Source organism: Haliotis rufescens, unplaced genomic scaffold (assembly GCF_023055435.1).
Source record: "Haliotis rufescens isolate VD_foot unplaced genomic scaffold, xgHalRufe1.0.p SCAF_70, whole genome shotgun sequence".
In the NCBI taxonomy this organism is placed as follows: Eukaryota; Metazoa; Mollusca; class Gastropoda; order Lepetellida; family Haliotidae; genus Haliotis; species Haliotis rufescens.
Window position 1 is genome coordinate 24,415 of NW_025964362.1, and position 19,531 is coordinate 43,945.

At 40.8% G+C, this 19,531-nt stretch overlaps 1 protein-coding gene across 3 annotated transcripts in view; it reads right to left on the reverse strand.

Annotated features, from left to right (window-relative positions):
- Positions 1–218: 218 nt before the first annotated feature.
- LOC124135651 overlaps positions 219–19,531 on the reverse strand; it is a 114,855-nt gene continuing 95,542 nt past the window's right edge. For all 3 annotated transcript variants that reach the window (XR_007219212.1, XR_007219213.1, XR_007219214.1), the window contains one exon: positions 219–262. The gene's annotated coding sequence lies outside the window, so the exon portion shown is untranslated. The remainder of the gene's footprint in view (positions 263–19,531) is intronic.

Genomic DNA, 19,531 nt, shown 5'->3' on the forward strand with positions numbered 1-19,531 from the left:
ATTCATATCGCGTGGCAATGTCTTAGTTTAAATAGACACATCAACACAAGCAAGAAACAAAACAATGACCTGAAACCTTATCCCGAACTTCTATTTCTCGACATTTCGCTTACAACTGTTTAAGAATACGTTCCAGTCGAATCTCTGTTAGTATAATGGTAGAGAATCGACAATATGAAAGAGTTCGAGTTAACAAGTTTCACTGTAGACTTACTTTTCGTGGTCAATAGACGCCGCCAAAGGAAAGAGCACAAAGCATCACCTGTAACAAAACCGAAAGAAGATTATTTCCAGGAAGACGTATGGCTTTCAAGGAAATATGTTAAGACGGTTTCGATGTATTTGGACAAAGTTCGGCATACACATTTCCAAGTAATGGTGGCAACATTAGCCGGTTAGTGAGTCGCTCATTGGATATGAAACGTTGCATCATAGTTATGTCAGACACATAGAGGAGAAATATATATTGTCATGTTATAAAGCCTGTCGGTGAGGTACAATTGGTTCATTCATATTACGTTCGCTTATAGGAGTCGAAGGTATTGTAAGGTATTCAGGCAATAGTAATTTCTAACCTAAGGGATTTACACTGAGGTTACACCAATTGTTTTCTTTATTAAAATCTCATACACCCCATCTGTAACAGCCGATGTGATGGCAGCATAACCGAAGAAACTAATATTTATAGTTCAATAGCACTTTTCCAGTCATTGTCGGTAGGTATTTTTAAATAATGATATGTACAGTTACAGTCAAAAAATGTACAGTAAACCCATGCCGCTCCACTCAAAATATTTTCTGACACCAAAGAGTTCGCGTTTTATTTAGTCATGGTAGAATTGACTGTTCTGTTCCAGATTCAATTTAGCGGGGTTAAATCTGCAGATAATCTATCCCCAAAACAGTAACTATGTGTATATTCTAATAGTATTGTAATGTTGAACACAGTAGTTTGAGGCAGTGGTGTAAGCGTAAGATAATCATTAGAAGCTATACCGGACATCGTCCTATTGAGACACCCTTCAGCCCACTTACCAAAGGTGAGTTAGAGTGAGACAACTGCATATCAGGTCGTGATTAATTTTGTCGAAAAGCAATCATTTTACATATTGTAGTGATGTAAAGTTGTGTACGCCCCATATCTTCGCACAGCATATAAAGTGGAGTACACTTTCAGATAGGTAACAATTTTTCTTCAAAAACCATCACAACACATCACATCAAGTGAATATTTTCCATTATAGTGCTTTTTTTGCAAAACCCCAGATTTCTGAACCATACGTTAGGATTATCATTGCATATAATAATTTTAACTGGCAGGTTATTGAAAGGGTATGTAATCTAGTGTTGGTCAATATGAAATGTATTGCCTTTGAGGCTTTCTCACACAATAATTGCTGGGTGGAATTGAATGTACATGACTTTTTGAAAGTTACTACAATAACAGTATTTATGGTAAACACGGTAGAATAATCACTTTTCGTTTCACCAAATATGAGAATCTGTCAATATCTATCCTTAGCTTCCATTTATCACAAAACGTTTCAAATGTACAAAGAAGTCTTTTTAAGTCATCCTTATTTTGTAAAAGAACAGAATCATCAGCATAGAGATATGCAAATAACACTATGTACACATTCAGAGACGTATCATCAATGACAATAACATCACATTTCTTTTTAGTGAGAATTCCTCAAGGTCATTGTGGTATAAATAGAATAACAAAGGCGGCAGGTTTTCACCTTGTCGTACACGATAAGCACAGGTCCCTAGGGACCTATTGTAACCCGGAATCCCCAAGGGAATATCTCATAACAGAGAGTAATGGTTTTCACAGGTTTACCTGTATACATAGCTTGGAGGTGTAACGTACAACAAATGCCATGCACTGGTTGTAACGTCTTTGCCTTAACTCAAAACTCCGTTTCGGTATCCGTACACCACTATACCACGCGAAAACTTTTCATTCCTTGATCCATGTTTTTTTGTTGTAACAAAGCTTGGTGACCAATAATACCGTTACATATCTATCTTCAACGGTTCAGGAAAATTGAGTAAAAAATGAAAGCAAATGCCATCTAAAGTTTATTGAGAAAACAATATGTGAAGTGCTGGACGTGATTTTTGATCACGTCTATGTCTAATATATGTCTATGTTTGAGGGTAATCATAAGATCGTAAAACCTGGAATCCTAAGAAGGTAAAACCCGGAATAATAAGATCGTAAAACCTTGAATCTTATACTGATGCATTATGATACATACCTGTACATACGTGAGCAGGTAAGTTGTCCACAGTGGCAAACGAAAGTGAAAACGAAAGTAGATATTTCCTAATGACATGTATTTCTCGGAAAGGTTTTTTTTGTATTGTGATAATGGAACAAAAACGGAACACTGATATGCCATGGGTGTACGCTATAGAGGAGGTAGCTGTGGTGGGGCAGCTCTGTGAGGGAGACATCACAAATCTACATATTCTGCCAACAGTATATAACGAAATGTCATAACAGACACGCATAACACAACTGCAGCAGCCTTGTATTGCGAGACTGAATGAGGGAATGGGCTGGGCCGGTCACTACTTTTCGTTTCGTTATAAACATTCAATTGAATAAAAGCGTTCAAGGTCACAGCAGTTTACAGGTGTGCTGGCTGCAATGCGAGAGCCCGTTGTCATGGGTCATGAACCATTATATTATCCTTATTATTAAATATATTCATATGATATATCCTTATTCACTCATGTATGCTACATCCGCGAGTGTCGGTATCGTAACTTAACGTAGTATTTGAAGATAGAGTTATGCAGTATTTACTTCCAAAACTAATAGTTCGTGAAAGATTATATTCAGAGGATTGAAGGCCAAATAATGCGCAGATTATCATTTATCTAAATATAATATATAAAGCGTTGCGCATCATTACTATTGCAACTTACACCAAAATACAAGCATTTTTGTAGCAACTACGCGTCATAACTAGGTCAACAATTCTGATTAATAGGTTCTCCAATTCCTACAAGACCCGTGAAGATCCGGGGTAGAATAGGTCATCAGCATCCCATGCTTGCCGTAAAGGCGACTATGCTTGTCGTAAGATGTGACTAACGGGATCGGCTGGTCAGGCTCACTGACTTGGTTGATGCATGTCATCGTATCGCATTTGCGTGGATCGATGCTCATGACATCAATCACTGGATTGTCTGGTCCATACTCGATTATTTACAGACCGCCGTCATATAGCTGGAATATTGCTGAGTGCGGCGTTAAAAATAAATAAACAAACAAACAAACAAAAAATCCAACAAACCTCCATTTAGGCATTCAACATACCGTTACTGACGCCATAATACTCGATTCTGATTGGTCACTGATAGGTATATCAACTGACATTTACATAGGTCTGATTTTACGTACGCTTTATCGGATTTAAATATGAGGAGCTCTGTTATATTCCATTTTCTTTGATATATTTGAATTATTCTCTACCAGTGAGATATTTTAACTTGCTTTGGCCAAACCTTAACATGTACACATAGGGAACATTGCACAGCAAATACAAAGTAAAACATTTAGCATGCGCGTCATTCTTGCTAATGTGACGCCATCCGTCTTACTGTTCTTGTGTGAGTGATTGCCAATAACCGCATTCATGTATGGCAGCAATATGAAGACCATGCGTCCCTGTGCCTTAAGGTAAACTAAAGCTGACTGAACCTCTTATGTTGGGTTTGAAGCTCTGTACATCCTTCATCATTGGAGGGAAACTCGGTCTCTCTAGAATTCTACCATGTTTGGGAGCATCGGGCATGAAAACCACGCGTTTCTTTGCCTTGGCAGTAGACAATATCCCCACTTTATCACGACTGCTTGAATATACAAGACTGGGCAAGACAAACCAGTGACTGAAAGTATGAACAACGACATATCGGAACACCAGGACACGCTTCCCTTTATACCAAAAACAGCCTCTACTTAATCGAGTCTTGGCATTGCAAACCAGCGATTGATATTTTGAGCAAAGTATCACACCATCGACCACGTCATCGAGTCTGACCACCCGATCCCAAGATGACATGCATCAACCAAGTCAGCTAGCCTGACCACCCGATCCTTTTAGTCGCCTCCTACGACAAGCATAGTCGCCTTTTACGGCAAGCATGTGTTGCTGAAGACTTATTCTACCCCGGATCCTCACGTGTCGCTAAAGAAACTGACAAAACTGTCCTATCTCGACACGGAAACGTTGTAAATCAAGGGGGCGCCGCACGGGGGACCCAGCCGTCTAAGACACATCTTAAACATAACGGTGGACTCCAGTATCTAGTTGTGTCAGCACCATACCCGTACTCGTGGTTTTCAGCAAGGGGGTACACGTCTGAGACCTGCATCACTTCGGGCTATCCTCCCATATAAAGCTGACACGCCGTGATATTACCGGAATACTTTTAACGCGGCGTTAACCAAACTCAATCACTCACTCAGTTGACATCAGTGTGCTTGAGAACATGCTGAACTCTAGATCGAAGCAACCGCACTCCATAAACAATAGCCTTGCTCCAAGGCTGAACTGAAATATACGTCCATGGATGTGTTGTAATTCTTTCTTTGTAATAGGCAAGTCTGGATATAGGGACAACTGTTCTGATTATTTATATAATCTATTATCTATATAAACTAATAATTATTGCCTTTGGCATATGTGCAAGTCAACATAAACAACTGCTTGTAATTATTCACTGATACACACAGACACTACGATAGTAAACACGCTCACCTATACACAATCTTGTCCTAGTCACAACACACCTCCTCTCAGTCGAATATTCCTCGAGATGCATCAAGGATGTACGTATCTGGACATCCTGGTTATATCTCGCTCATTTCTTTTAAAGAACCCTCCGAGAACTTGACATCGGGTCGAAGCCGTAAGGCAGACATTGGTCGGGAAGTGAGCGAGTTAATAAATAGAGAATACTACACTCATTCTCGTTAGATACCATTTTTACGAAACGAGTGGACTTTCTATGGTATCTGACCGAGCGAAAGCTCAAGGGGACCCTCGCTCTATTGATCGGTAGTCGTACATTGTAAATCGATTTATAGATCTAGCTCGATTATATACTATGTCTGTAGAAGCGTGTGACTATCTTGTTTGGTTGAATAAAGTGTTTGTAAATATCTCTCGTTCTCATGAATTTCTTCAGTTCTGCCTTGTAATCGCAAATGAATGACGTCTCGAGATTTTTTATGAATGAAAAAAGTAGTCCCGGTGTGACAGAGGTCACGGTTATCCAATCAAAACGATTAAAACAAGGTCAACCTTGTACGACACACGTGTGACGTACGGATTTAGTATCTTACCACTTGTGTCTTCATCACGTGGGTAATAAATAGAGAATACTACACTCATTCTCGTTAGATACCATTTTTACGAAACGAGTGGACTTTCTATGGTATCTGACCGAGCGAAAGCGAGGTCAGAGACCATAGAAAGTTCACGAGTTTCGTAAAAATGGTATCTAACGAGAATGAGTGTGGTATTTTATTTATTACCCACGTTAAAAATATATTTAAGTGTAAATACATAACAACTTTCGTTCGTTGACAGACCAAACGGAAACCGGTTGCAAAATCTGGTTGCGCATGAATATTGATATATGATCAAATATGGGCATTATTGACATGTTTATGCATACGCATTAACAACATGCGCCTACTGTTCTGTTTGCAAACAAACCAGCACCGACACTCAAGATCCTTTTGGAAGAAAGTCTTCAACTTATGGTAATTCAAGCGCCATGTTGTTAGTACGCACGACACCGATAAGAAAATTTGAAATGTAACATTAGCGCCGCGCTTTGAATATCGGATCAACAGTCACACGCATCACACTGCCGGGGTCCCGTCTGTGCAATCAAAATGGTTCGGTTTCATGGATCTATCAGCTGAATTTATATCATGTCCGTACCATTTTGGAAGAGGGAAATCAGACTGTTCTCCAAAGACATTCATGTTAACTGTACCACCCTATACTGAAGACGTGAAAATCAACAAACTCAAATCTGCTTGCATGTCAGTGACAGCTTCGAACGATCGAAGGGCAAGGTCGCCACCGGAATAAGAAAAGACAACCGCGATCCACTCACAGCGTTTTACGCTAGAGATAGGGAATGATACTGTTCACATTTGGGATGTTTGGGGCCACAAAATCTAAGGTCAAGCACACTTCCACGGAGTTTTCGAATGATTTGTATCGGAACTGTGAACTATAAGTGATCTGGTCGTGCTGTCGTGTTCGTTCATTCATGAACAACACCTCCCGAAACAGCGCCATAAAATACGCTTCAAAGGGGAACTGATGGCACAACCGGATCATCCCAAGTAAGTCTCGATATCTGTCCAGATAGTTTAAACAGACTTCATTTCACCACGCTTATCCTCTTACGTTAAATCAAATTGAAAGTTGCGAAAATGGTCGGGTGCGTCACGCTCAAGGGGCGCGCTCGATCGGCAGTCGTACATTGTAAATCGATTTATAGATCTAGCTCGATTATATGTCTGTAGGAGCTCTATGCATAACTTATATAGAATGCAAACCGAATTTGATGCGTGTGACTATCTTGTTTGGTTTAATAAAGTGTTTGTAAATATCTCTCGTTCTCATGAATTTCTTCAGTTCTGCCTTTTAATCGCAAAATGAATGACGTCTCGCGATTTTTTATGAATGAAAAAAGTAGTCTCGGTGTGACAGAGGTCACGGTTATCCAATCAAAACGAATAAAACAAGGTCAACCTTGTACGACACACGTGTGACGTACGGATTTAGTATCTTACCACCTGTCTCTTCACCACGTGGGTAATAAACATCAGTAGTATATAACGGGTCGCCAGAAGGTAGTTTTGGTTGATCCGGTTGATCCAGGCGTATCCGAAGTTGATTGGCTGATCCAAGTCACGTGATCAGATAGGATGACTCATGCATCAACAGCGCGTCGGGAAAGGGTGGGGAATGAAAGGTGTGTGTTTATAAGGCAGAAAAGAATTCATAAGAAAACAAAAGTAAAGGGTTATGAATAGAGCTATGTGTATAGCGTGCTGCCCTAAATAGACACACCGTACCCGTCAGCCCAGTTGTACACCATGAACGTTAGATAACCTGTATAGAAAAAAATATAGACAAAATAGATAAGACTTCACAATCAGCAAGCTAGAAGTGTAGTTTACATTTAGCGCGCAAGAACGAGGTAGTCATGTCACCCTGTATTGAATATAACGCTGAAGGCAGCCGGATTTCGAATCACCTGCGCTGCGTACTATTGTGAAACATTTGTAAAGAATTATTCAGCCCTGTCCCGACTTGCATAGTTGATGTTTCAATGCTAGCGTTTCCTTTTAACGCGATGATAAATAAACCGTACGGTTTGAGTTTTAACCGTGTAACATGATGTGCACAGTTTTACTTCAGAACGTGCTATTTTGAAAATAGATAGAAAACTGATAAGACCATGTACCAGTGTGACGGCACGAAGCTAGGTTTGTTGGGAAAGTGATGGAAACAATCTATAGGACATTTTCATGTTTACAATACTCACCCTTAATTCGAAGAGAGAGAGTTTATCATGGAAAATTGTTTGACGAGGAAAATGTTTTATAGGAAATATATGTCGAAGCAGGTTTATTCATAGCTAATGTATAGCAGAGAGACTAAGCGACCGACCGCCCATAACAATGTCAACATACCCCGGCCTTACAATTAATGTTAACATACCAGCCTCGACTGAAGCTTCCCATTCATAAATTGTGTGACCAGTGTCCCGTATTAATGATATGTTAGGGAAGATGTGTTGTACATTTGTTATTTTAAAAGGGAGTTATTTCAGAGAGGATATATATGGGTATTCCCCTCATAACTGCCTTCAGCGTTATAGTCAATGCAGGGTGACATGACTACCTCGTTGTTGCGCGCTAAATGTAAACTACACTGCTAGCTTGCTGATTGTGTAGTCTTATCTATTTTGTCTATATTTTTTTCTATATAGGTTGTCTAACATTCATGGTGTACAACGTGTAGACCGTACAAGATGAATTTGATCCAGCTAGACGTACATTTTTTATTCCTACATTACCCGGCATATATCATGTTGACACAACCCGTCTCTATTGTGGTATGATGTACTTTCAACACACCCTGTATTCATCAAATCAGGTCGCACGCTCTAGCGAGCGCGGGTTATTTGAAACGACGAGGCCACGTGAGTTGTCAAGCGCGCTCAATTCAAACTGGGCTGACGGGTACGGTGTGTCTATTTAGGGCAGCACGCTATACACATAGCTCTATTCATAACCCTTTACTTTTGTTTTCTTATGAATTCTTTTCTGCCTTATAAACACACACCTTTCATTCCCCACCCTTTCCCGACGCGCTGTTGATGCATGAGTCATCCTATCTGATCACGTGACTTGGATCAGCCAATCAACTTCGGATACGCCTGGATCAACCGGATCAACCAAAACTACCTTCTGGCGACCCGTTATATGCTACTAACACCCATAAGACACGAAGGTGTAACACTTACTTTATTACTTGCCCGTGAAGAGATCACCCGTTTAATAAACATACAGCTGTATTACACATTGTGTAATACCAAAACGCGTGCTTATGTACTCTCGGAACATGTTTTACGAACAAATATTGAAAGCTCTCGACATCCCTTGGCTTATTCAACGACATTGCGGGTGGAGATGATAGATCACTGAGAGGAGTTTATGCACAATCGATGACCCCAGCAACCTTGTTGCTAGGCTGACGTCACATGGCATTGTTTCGCCGATGGATCTTGCAACAAAATTCCACAAATTACGTCATCGGGTACTGTGACGTGATTGTAAACTTTGAGGTGCAAGGCCCCGTTCCACAAGGCGATCGTACTGTAGCGCAACGACAGTCGTTGGTCTAAGTTAAAGTATGTGAGTAGCGATAACCTTAACGCTGCGATAATTTTGTGGAACGGACGCCTGAATTCTAAAGGTGGACCGTTGAATGGTATTAAATTCATACGTTTCAACTTTTGACGTGTTTGAAGTATTACTGTGTTAAACTCAGTTGGATTATGCCGTGGATCGTGTAGGTGTCAGCCTATTCACACTCAACAGTATAATTCTAAAAACATTATAAATGGCCAGTAATAAATAAAATACTTAACTAGCTCCCGTGTAAAAACAATTTTATGAAACTCGTATATAGTTGTGGTATCTGACGAGCTTTCGCTCGTGAATAGTTGTGGTATCTGACAACTCGTCAGATACTAGAACTATTCACTCGTTTCATAAAATTGGTATTTCACGGGAGCTCGTTTAGTATTCTATATTTACCCACTCCACATCATTGCTGACCTAAAGTGTAATGACGTCACAATAGCAATGACGTCACAGACTATCAATGTTGACGAAATGTTGACAGTACTGGTGGTTTATCGACACGGTTTACAACACATAGTGTAAACTACAACTAATCACAAAGTTGGGATAGAACACATGTTACTAGATGCCTGAGTGTTTCATTCCAATTGCACTAATTATAAATTGTTAGCATTCATGACATTTGTTTCGTAAAGTCATCATGACTCACAAAATGAGCTTGATATACACAAATCGCGTTAATATGAGGATATGATATATGCATACTATTTCGACACAAGGATACAAAAAACATATACGTTACAGATCCGCATCCCAGTGGGATGGTACTTTGTGTACCGTCACACAGCCAAGTCACCTAGACAAAGTTTATCTCCGTGCAGTTCAACAATTTAAGATACATTCGTCATGGCAAGTTTGGCCTCGTGTGTGTCCGGGTATGACATGACACATAGCCGTGCACACGTGGGTCATAAGTAACTTTTCTCTATTTCGTAAGACATGACCAAGAAATACATCTTATTCTTTTTCAAGAAACTATTAATATCCTAAGTGTGTACTCCACTGTGCGTTAACCCTATCATAACACTAACGAACCTCTTGATCCTCTATTTTAACCATACTCTAGTTATCACTCTAGTTATCACACCCCGCCCATCACTACACCTCTATTTTACTTAATTGGTTTCTCCTCTGTTTAGGGGGCCCGGGTGGCCCAGTCGTCTAAGGCGCTGCGATTCGCTGTGCAGTGTTGCGTCCCTTGGGCATGCAAGAAACCTATGATTGTGGGTTCGAATCCCCGTTCGCCCCAATTATGTTTCTAGGTTTGTCAGCACCATACCCGTGCTCGTGGGTTTCACCGAAGTGGTAAACCTCTGAGACCTGCATCACTTCGGGCTTTCCTCCCACATTAAGCTGACACGCCGTGATATAACTGGAATAATGTTAAAAGCGGCGTTAAACCCAACTCACTCACTCACTCTCCTGTTAAAGCTGTTATAGTGCAAACCATTACAATACTTTTATCAAAAACTTCATTTACCTAACATACCTAATTGTTTCAATATGTTTCCAAAGTGCATCGAAATTATATCCCCTTTGTCCGTTTAATGTATACAGCAAACATTCTGGGTCGTGGGATGCATCATATTGAAGTACATGTATATGGTTTGAATGGGTATATAAGCTCTATGTATTTCCACGTAGCTGTGGTTACAAAGGATATGTATGATGTACATGTGCTATTGAAATGATTACTATGATATTCCGACCAAAATGCACAGATGTAGGCACTGATTAAAAATATCATGATATAACGTGTTTCTATTATGTGCCATTGCTTTGCGGCCATCCTCCCTTTCAACTTCACGTGGCTTGTATCAGTTGAAAATAAAAACGTTTACGAAGGACGGACGGACGGACGGACGGATAATTTGCAACGCATCAAAGTCCCACAAGAGCTGAAGTTTGAGGTGAGTTAAGTGTGATTTCGCTCCAATCCTCCAATGAATCGGGTCGTTCATCAGACATGCATGGACGCTAACCATCACACTGCTGCCACAAAGTCCGTTCACGATACACACGACGCATATCACGGACCATGGTGAATTATATCGTGTTAAAACGTTCGCTCATTTCACACATGGGTACAATGTGTGAAGTCCATTTCTCGTGTCCACCCACTCTGGAATATTACTAAAAGCCCTTCCCATATAGCAGAGTACATAGTGATCTAAACCCCACCCTTCAAATATATCCAAACGAGTTTCGACAGGAAGAGCCTCAAAGCAGATACACTCGTGACGCCCACAGCCTGTTTCCATGGATCGAGATAGGTCAACATTTTGTGTTCCTGAACGTCATTAATTTAGATCGTAAACCCCACAATCCTAAGATCGTAAAACCTGGAATCATAAGATCGTAAAACCTGGAATCTTATACTGCTGCATTATGATACATACCCGTACTTACGTGAGCAGGTTAGTTGTCCACAGTGGCAATCGAAAGTGAAAACGAAAGTGAAAATGAAAGTAGATATTTCCTAATGACATGTATTTCTCGGAAAGGTTTTTTTTTATAGAGGAGGTAGCTGTGGTGGGGCAGCTCTGTGAGGGAGACATCACAAATCTACATATTCTGCCAACAGTATATAACGAAATGTCATAACAGACACGCATAACAACACAACTGCAGCAGCCTTGTATTGCCAGACTGAATGAGGGAATGGGCTGGGCCGGTCACTACTTTTCGTTTCGTTATAAACATTCAATTGAATAAAAGCGTTCAAGGTCACAGCAGTTTACAGGTGTGCTGACTACAATGCGAGAGCCCGATGTCATGGATCATGCACCATTATATTATCCTTATTATTAAATGTATTCATATGATATATCCTTATTCATTCATGTATGCTACATCCACGATTGTCGGTATCGTAACTTAACGTAGTATTTGACGATAGAGCTATGCAGTATTTACTTCCAAAACTATTAGTTCGTGAAAGATTATATTCAGAGTATTGACGGCCAAATAATGCGCAGATTATCATTTATCTTAATATAATATATAAAGCGTTGCGCATCATTGCTATTGCAACTTACACCAAAATACAAGCATTTTTGTAGCAACTACGCGTCATAACTATGTCAACAATTCTGATTATTTCAACAATTCCTACAAGACCCGTGAAGATCCGGGGTAGAATAGGTCATCAGCATCCAATGCTTGCCGTAAAGGCGACTATGCTTGTCGTAAGATGTGACTAACGGGATCGGCTGGTCAGGCTCACTGACTTGGTTGATGTATGTCATCGTATTGCATTTGCGTGGATCGATGCTCATGACATCAATCACTGGATTGTCTGGTCCATACTCGATTATTTACAGACCGCCGTCATATAGCTGGAATATTGCTGAGTGCGGCGTTAAAAATAAATAAACAAACAAACAAACAAAAAATCCAACAAACTTCCATTTAGGCATTCAACATACCGTTACAGACGCCATAATACTCGATTCTGATTTATCACTGATAGGAATATCAACTCACATTTACATAGGTCTGATTTTACGTACGCTTTATCGGATTTAAATATGAGGAGCTCTGTTATATTCCATTTTCTTTGATATATTTGAATTATTCTCTACCAGTGAGATATTTTAACTTGCTTTGGCCAAACCTTAACATGTACACATAGGGAACATTGCACAGCAAATACATAGTAAAACATTTAGCATGCGCGTCATTCTTGATAATGTGACGCCATCCGTCTTACGGTTCTTGTGTGAATGATTGCCAATAACCGCATTCATGTATGGCAGCAATATGAAGACCATGCGTCCCTGTGCCTTAAGGTCAACATATAGCTGACTGAACCTCTTATGTTGGGTTTGAAGCTCTGCACATCCTTCATCATTGGAGTGGGGCTCGGTTTCTCTAGAATTCTACTATGTTTGGGAGCATCGGGCATGAAAACCACGCGTTTCTTTGCCTTGGCAGTCAGCAATATCCCCACTTTATCACGACTGCTTGAATATACAAGACTGGGCAAGACAAACCAGTGACTGAAAGTATGAACAACGACATATCGGAACACCAGGACACGCTCAGCTCACCGAGACGTACCTCGGGCTCTTACTACAAACGACCGCCTCCGTGGTCTAGTGGTAGAGCGTCCGCCCGGAGAGCGGAAGGTCCGGGGTTCGATCCCCGGCCGCTTCATACCAAAAGACGTTAAAAGATGGTACTTGTTGTTACCCTGTCTGGCGCCCGGCATTAAGGGGCCAAAACAAGGACTGGTCGGCTCGGAGTCAGTATACTGTGTCTGAGTGGGGTATTCATGTTAAACTGCGGCATGGTATCTCAGTGAGCTAGCACTATAAATCAGCATCAGTCCGGACTAGTACAAGCAGCCACACGAACACACACACGTCCATGCACGTCGCTATATAAGTGCAATATTCTTGGACGCGACGTTAAACCCCATTTCACCTCACCTCTTACTACAAACACAGGTCCCTTGGAGCCCCACTCTGGGGTGTCGACATGAAATGACTAACTAAACATAGGTGTACAGCGTCGTCCTCAAATACATGTAACCAAAGAATCCGCTAGTAAATAAAGTTAATATTTATGAGGTCCTTCATTACATTATTAATCAATGAAAACAGGACGCACATGACTACCGCTAAGGAACATACTTTGTCATTCGTGACATAGAAATCCATCTGCTTGACGTTGTCATTGTGTGTTTATGTGTTTAAAGCTTAAAGCAGTATTAGTTGCATATGCAAGCTGTTTTAAATATAACCACGTGACTGTTCCAACTTCCAAGATGTTGTAACATGGCGTGCACAGACGTAAGCGAGGGATGTCGATTTCATGCCGCCTTTAGCCAAATTCCAGTCACATCACGGTGAGGAATTTTAGAAAAAGGCTTCACGATTTTTATCCATGTGGGGAATCAAATATGTGAGCTTAACGCTTTTAGCAACGTTCCTGCAATATCCTTGCGGATGACCCCAGAAATGGACTTATTATACACGATGGGGAATCGTAACGAACGAACGCCTTAAGCACTAATCTATCCCTTCACACTCCCGTGAATATGAGCAATATAACTTAAAATGGTACCTTTTGTCATAAAAGTATGAACCTTGGTACAATGATAGTTCATAATGTCGGCAATGTTTCCAGAGGTGGAACCACTTTGTTTTCAATTTCCGTCGGACATGGCGGCCATTTTCCAATATATCCGCCAGAAAAAATATACTAATATAACTTTCACAGTATTATTGATATTTTTATGTTAATTCTGCAACCAAATTTGAAAGAAACGTACATACAATGCACTGTAACAGTTAATGATATCAGTCTAGTTGTTGTGGCATGTCGCCATGGACTTTAATCATGTTAATTTTATTACAATATAAGAGAGTCACCATGTTCCTTAAGAAAGTTGTCTCCATGTCAAACCAAAGTGGTGACGTCCTCACTTGGAAACATTGACCACAATTCTAGCTCATCTACTGCCACTAGTTTCTCCAATGCAATGGTGTAATCGTACATATGTGAGGTCCATGTTTGGTGTGCCCTTGAGTGATTCTTCTCCAATGCTTTAAGCGGCGTAAAAGCCAAGTCACTCACTCGCAGGTATCCGTACGTTCAAAACTGAATTATTCTGAATGGGTATGGGATAATTTTGATTGTTGAAATTGTTGCTGTTATTATATATTTAGTGCTGTTTGTCCATCAGCTCTTATCATTCAGTCACAGTGAGAAGGAATAAACATATCAATACACATACTACATACCACATACTTCATACACCAAGGCAATTCCGATAAGCAGCATCCACACTTCATGCCATGCAGCCTCGATTATCCAGTGTATCATATGTCCATTTCCTCTATCATAGAATGAAGATATAATACGCTGGATTATCGAGAATGCATACTTTGAGGATGACCTTTCATCAGATCTTCATTCAATAATAAAAAAAACACTTAATGTATTTGAGTGGATTTGTGGATGCGATAGGGTATTACAACTTTGTTTTAAAGAAACATCATCATGAAATACGGTTATATCGTGTCAGGTTAATGCAGGTGGGAAATCAGTTCGTAGATGTCTACCATTACAAATAAATCAGCGGGGTAGAGTATAGGGGTTCACCAAGAGGGTCTCACTCTTCTCCGTATGTATAAAATGGGTTGAGTGGAAAAGCAGCCAACTTCAAAACATCGAAAGCTCTGGTTTCACCAAGAGATTTGGACTGAGAGATAGGACGGTCGTAACTTAGGAATTACTTACGCGTACTTTAACATAGACTTACGACCTGTCTGCAAATTTTCCATAACGACAAAACCAACTTGTCAGGGGACATATAGCTTCAGTCGAATAGAAGATGATCTCAGATCGTCCTATTTGTATCTTGGAACGACATCTTTCCCGTAGGGGCGGTCGGGTAGCCTAGTGGTTAAAGCCTTCGCTCATCACGCCGAAGACCCGGGTTCGATTCCCGACATGGGTACAATGTGTGAAGCCCATTTCTGGTGGTGATATTGCTGGAATATTGCCACAAGCGGCGTAAAAGCTCACTTACTCTTCCCCGTATGTATAAAATGGGTTGAGTGGAAAAGCAGCCAACTTCAAAACATCGAAAGCTCTGCACTGAAAATAATTCTATTAACATCATTATTGTTAGTATTATTTTTAAAGGAATAAATTGTTTATTTATCAGTGAACTTTGAACTGGTTCCTAAGTGTTTTACTTTGTGCTGTAAGGAGAGCGGTAACATTGACTGTACGTCATGACCGAATGCAGAAACATTCAAAACACTTTCCACACATGCTACATCTTATTAATCTACAGAAAACTACGCATATAACGAACTCAAATGGACTACTATATTCAGTTCGTTATAACCGTAGTTCGTTATAAGCATATATACAGCATAACCACAGCAAATAGTCGGGACTAAAAAGTAAGTTCGTTACATCCGTCAGTTCGTTATAAGCGTGTTCGTTATAACCGTAGTTTACTGTAATTACAAGCTAACGGTATCGAGTGTTGACCCCTATGAAGATCCGTGTTAGAATTGGTCTTCAGCAACAAATGCATGTCGTATACCCGTTGCGTAGATGCACCTGATGTCACTCACTGGATTGTCTTGTCCAGTCTCGAATATTTACACACTGCCATCATGTAACTGGAATATTGTTAATCAACAAACCCTCTAAAGTACAATCTTGAATATTCCTCAGACAGTTCAACAGATGTTGCATCGTAGTAAACTAATTTAAAGCCATCTGTATCCAGTAATGCATAGATTATATTTTGCATGCCACATGTGCATAATACACTATAGAGCCAGGTGTCATATTCAAGGCCAATGCATATTAGAAGGTATTACATTATTTAGTGGACAGATGTCGGTCGCTGGGGTAGCCTGGTGGTTAAAGTGTTCGCTCATCACGCTGAAAACCCGGGTTGGGGATCCCACATTGGTACAATGTGTGAAGCCCATTTCTTGTTTCCCCTTCCCCTGATATTACTGAACTCTAACCCGTGGCTACGTTTTTACCAGAAGTCTGTCCCACCGCCTCGTGGCCTTGTCAACCCTTTTGTAAGGACTCATATACAATAACCAACATTTTACAAAGGCTAGCGAAAGGTGATATTGCTGACAAAATGGTACACGAAGACGTCGGTGGTTTCTCATTAGATTTGCAATGTATATAACACATGTCCCCTATGTCTGTCCTTCAACATAAGTTTATCTTAGGTATTTCCGGAAATTCACCAGCGACGCCCGTGGTACAAGGTGGCTGCGTTCCTCTGTTGTTTGACACCCATGTCCTCGACATGTACTTAGTCCGTGTACAACGCTTTGAGGTGAGGTGAGGTGAAATTGGGTTTAACGTCGCGTCCAAGATTATTGCACTTATATAGCGACGTGCATGCACGAGTATGTGTGTTGCTGCTTGTACTAGTCCGGACTGATGCCGATTTATAGTGCTAGCTCACTGAGATACCATGCCGCAGTTTAACATGAATACCCCACTCAGACACAGTATACTGACTTGGAGCCGACCAGTCCTTGTTTTAGCCCCTTAATGCCGAGCGCCAGACAGGGTAACAAGAAGTACAATCTTTTAACGTCTTTTTGTATGACGCGGCCGGGGATCGAACCCTGGACCTTCCGCTCTCCGGGCGGACGCTCTACCACAAGACCACGGAGGCGGTCCTACAACGCTTTGAAGATAAGATAGGATAATGCTTTGTTATTTTTTGGGAAAGTTGGTGAAATTTGGTTTACAACGTGGTAATAGGCTGCTCCTATAGGGACCAGTTCGCACCTGGAACCCCCATGGGTTCCTATCTGGTCAGCATTAAGGGAATAAAACGAGGACTGGTCAGCTCGGGGTCAGTAAACTGTGTGGTATCCAGGTTAGACTGCGGCATGGTACCTTAGTGGGTTAGCACTATAAAACCGTCATTAGTCAGGACTTGTACCAGTACAGCGTTATCACTTTCCCCCGCCATGAGGCACATTAGAAGTTTGTTTGTTCACATATATAGTAGTGAACATTACTATAAAAAGAGACCCATAAAGCCTCAAGAAGCGATAGGCACTTGGGCCATTTTTTGTCATCAGAAAAATGATTAAATGCGAAATTAATACACACAAAAGGCCCTTGCTCTGGACAAGCTGACACGGTAACACAAGTAAACAAGCTGACACGGTAACACAAGTAGACAAGCTGACACGGTAACACAAGTAGACAAGTTGACACGGTAACACTAAAATCAGTATTACTTTCAGGCCTAAGCAAATATCTAACATTAAATTTTCTGTTTACTTACCCTTGATTGCTCTATGAAAAGTTCATTTATGGTTTTAATACAGTTTTAACTAGTCTCCACCCTGTCTTGGTGCAACTCGAGTGTTTAAATGTATCGTCTTTTTTCGAAGCATGTGTCTTCTTAGCAAATCTAATAGCAGATACATCTTTTTCTCAATAAAATTTACTCAATCAGATGGGAGAGTTCTCCTCATAAAGCGATTATGCTTTCTTATTAAAAATCGTAAAATCGGTTTAGAAATTGCATTTCTGGGTGGTGCAGCAAATATGTCGTTTCAATGCAACCCTGAATTATACTGTAAACGTGCAATTTTAAGAGCTTATGCCCTTGATAGTTGACATGATATTGACAGTTCAGCGTTCTTGATACAGACTGGTACCACGCAACGAATTGTCATGGAGTAAAATCAATATTTCTGTACTTTGTGGTCGGTTTCAGAACGCAACTCAGATGATGGCAAAATATGCCTTGAGCGCAGCCTAGATATCAAGCTACCCATGAAGATCCGGGATAGAATAGGTCTTCAGCAACCCATGCTTGCCGTAAATGGCGACTATGCTTGTCGTAAGAGACGACTAACGGGATCGGGTGGTCAGGCTCCCTGACTTGGTTGATGCATGTCATCGTATCCCAATTGCGTGGATCGATGCTCATGGTGTCAATCACTGGATTGTCAGGTCCAGAGTCGATTATTTACAGACCGCCGTCATATAGCTGGAATATTGCTGAGTGCGGCGTTAAACAACAAACACATAACAAACAAACAGATTTCAAGGATATCCAGTTTGGTCTAATGTGTGCCTCATGTGTTACCGTTATGAGACTCTTGGCTGACGCTCATCACGGACATTGTCTATGACCTGTACCGGCAGCGCATGTCAGCCTCGCATGAAAACCGAATTTCCATGCCGCAGTATAGAGGACGTGCATGTCAGATGGAATAAAGACGTCAACACCAGAGATTAATCGAGTACACACAAGGCAGATGACTGGTTGCACGGGAGGAAATCTGCGTCATTACACAATCGAACACATACCTTGCTGCCCAGACATAATCACAAAGAATAATCTGCTTTTATGTCATGCAGCCCATAGTGATATTAGAGAGAACAACGGGAACACAACACGGCACCACAACATGCAAGATACCAGCTCAGAAAGAAATGTCAGCATAATTTCTTAAATTATTGTTGGAATTTAGATATCTCGTTGCCATGGTTGTAAAATATAATTAATTCCAATTAATTAATAATATATTCATTCTTTTATTTTGCAACAGTCGAGAGTGAGTGAGTTGGGTTTTACGCCGCTTTGAACAGTATTCCAGTTATATCACGGCTTGTCAGCTTAATGTGGGAGGAAAGCCCGAAGTGATGCAGGTCTCAGACGTTAACCACTTTGGTAAACCCACGAGCACGGGTATGGTGCTGACAAACCTAGAAACATAATCAGGGCAAAGTGGGATTAGAACCCACGACAATAGGTTTCTGGCGTGCCCAGGGGACGCAGCCCTGAACAGCGATTTACAGCGCCTTAATTAGACGACCGAGCCCTCGCATCAGTCGAGAAGATTCTGGTGACGGTATTAAAGTGTGTATGTTTGTGAGTATCGAGGTATTTTACCAGATTTTGATACATTACCAACGTCCCAACAACGCGTTATTACTAGAATATAATAAATGCCAAAGCTGTACATCTCTAGAAGTTTTGCCGTAGTTATTAAAACTGAAGATCGTTTCGCC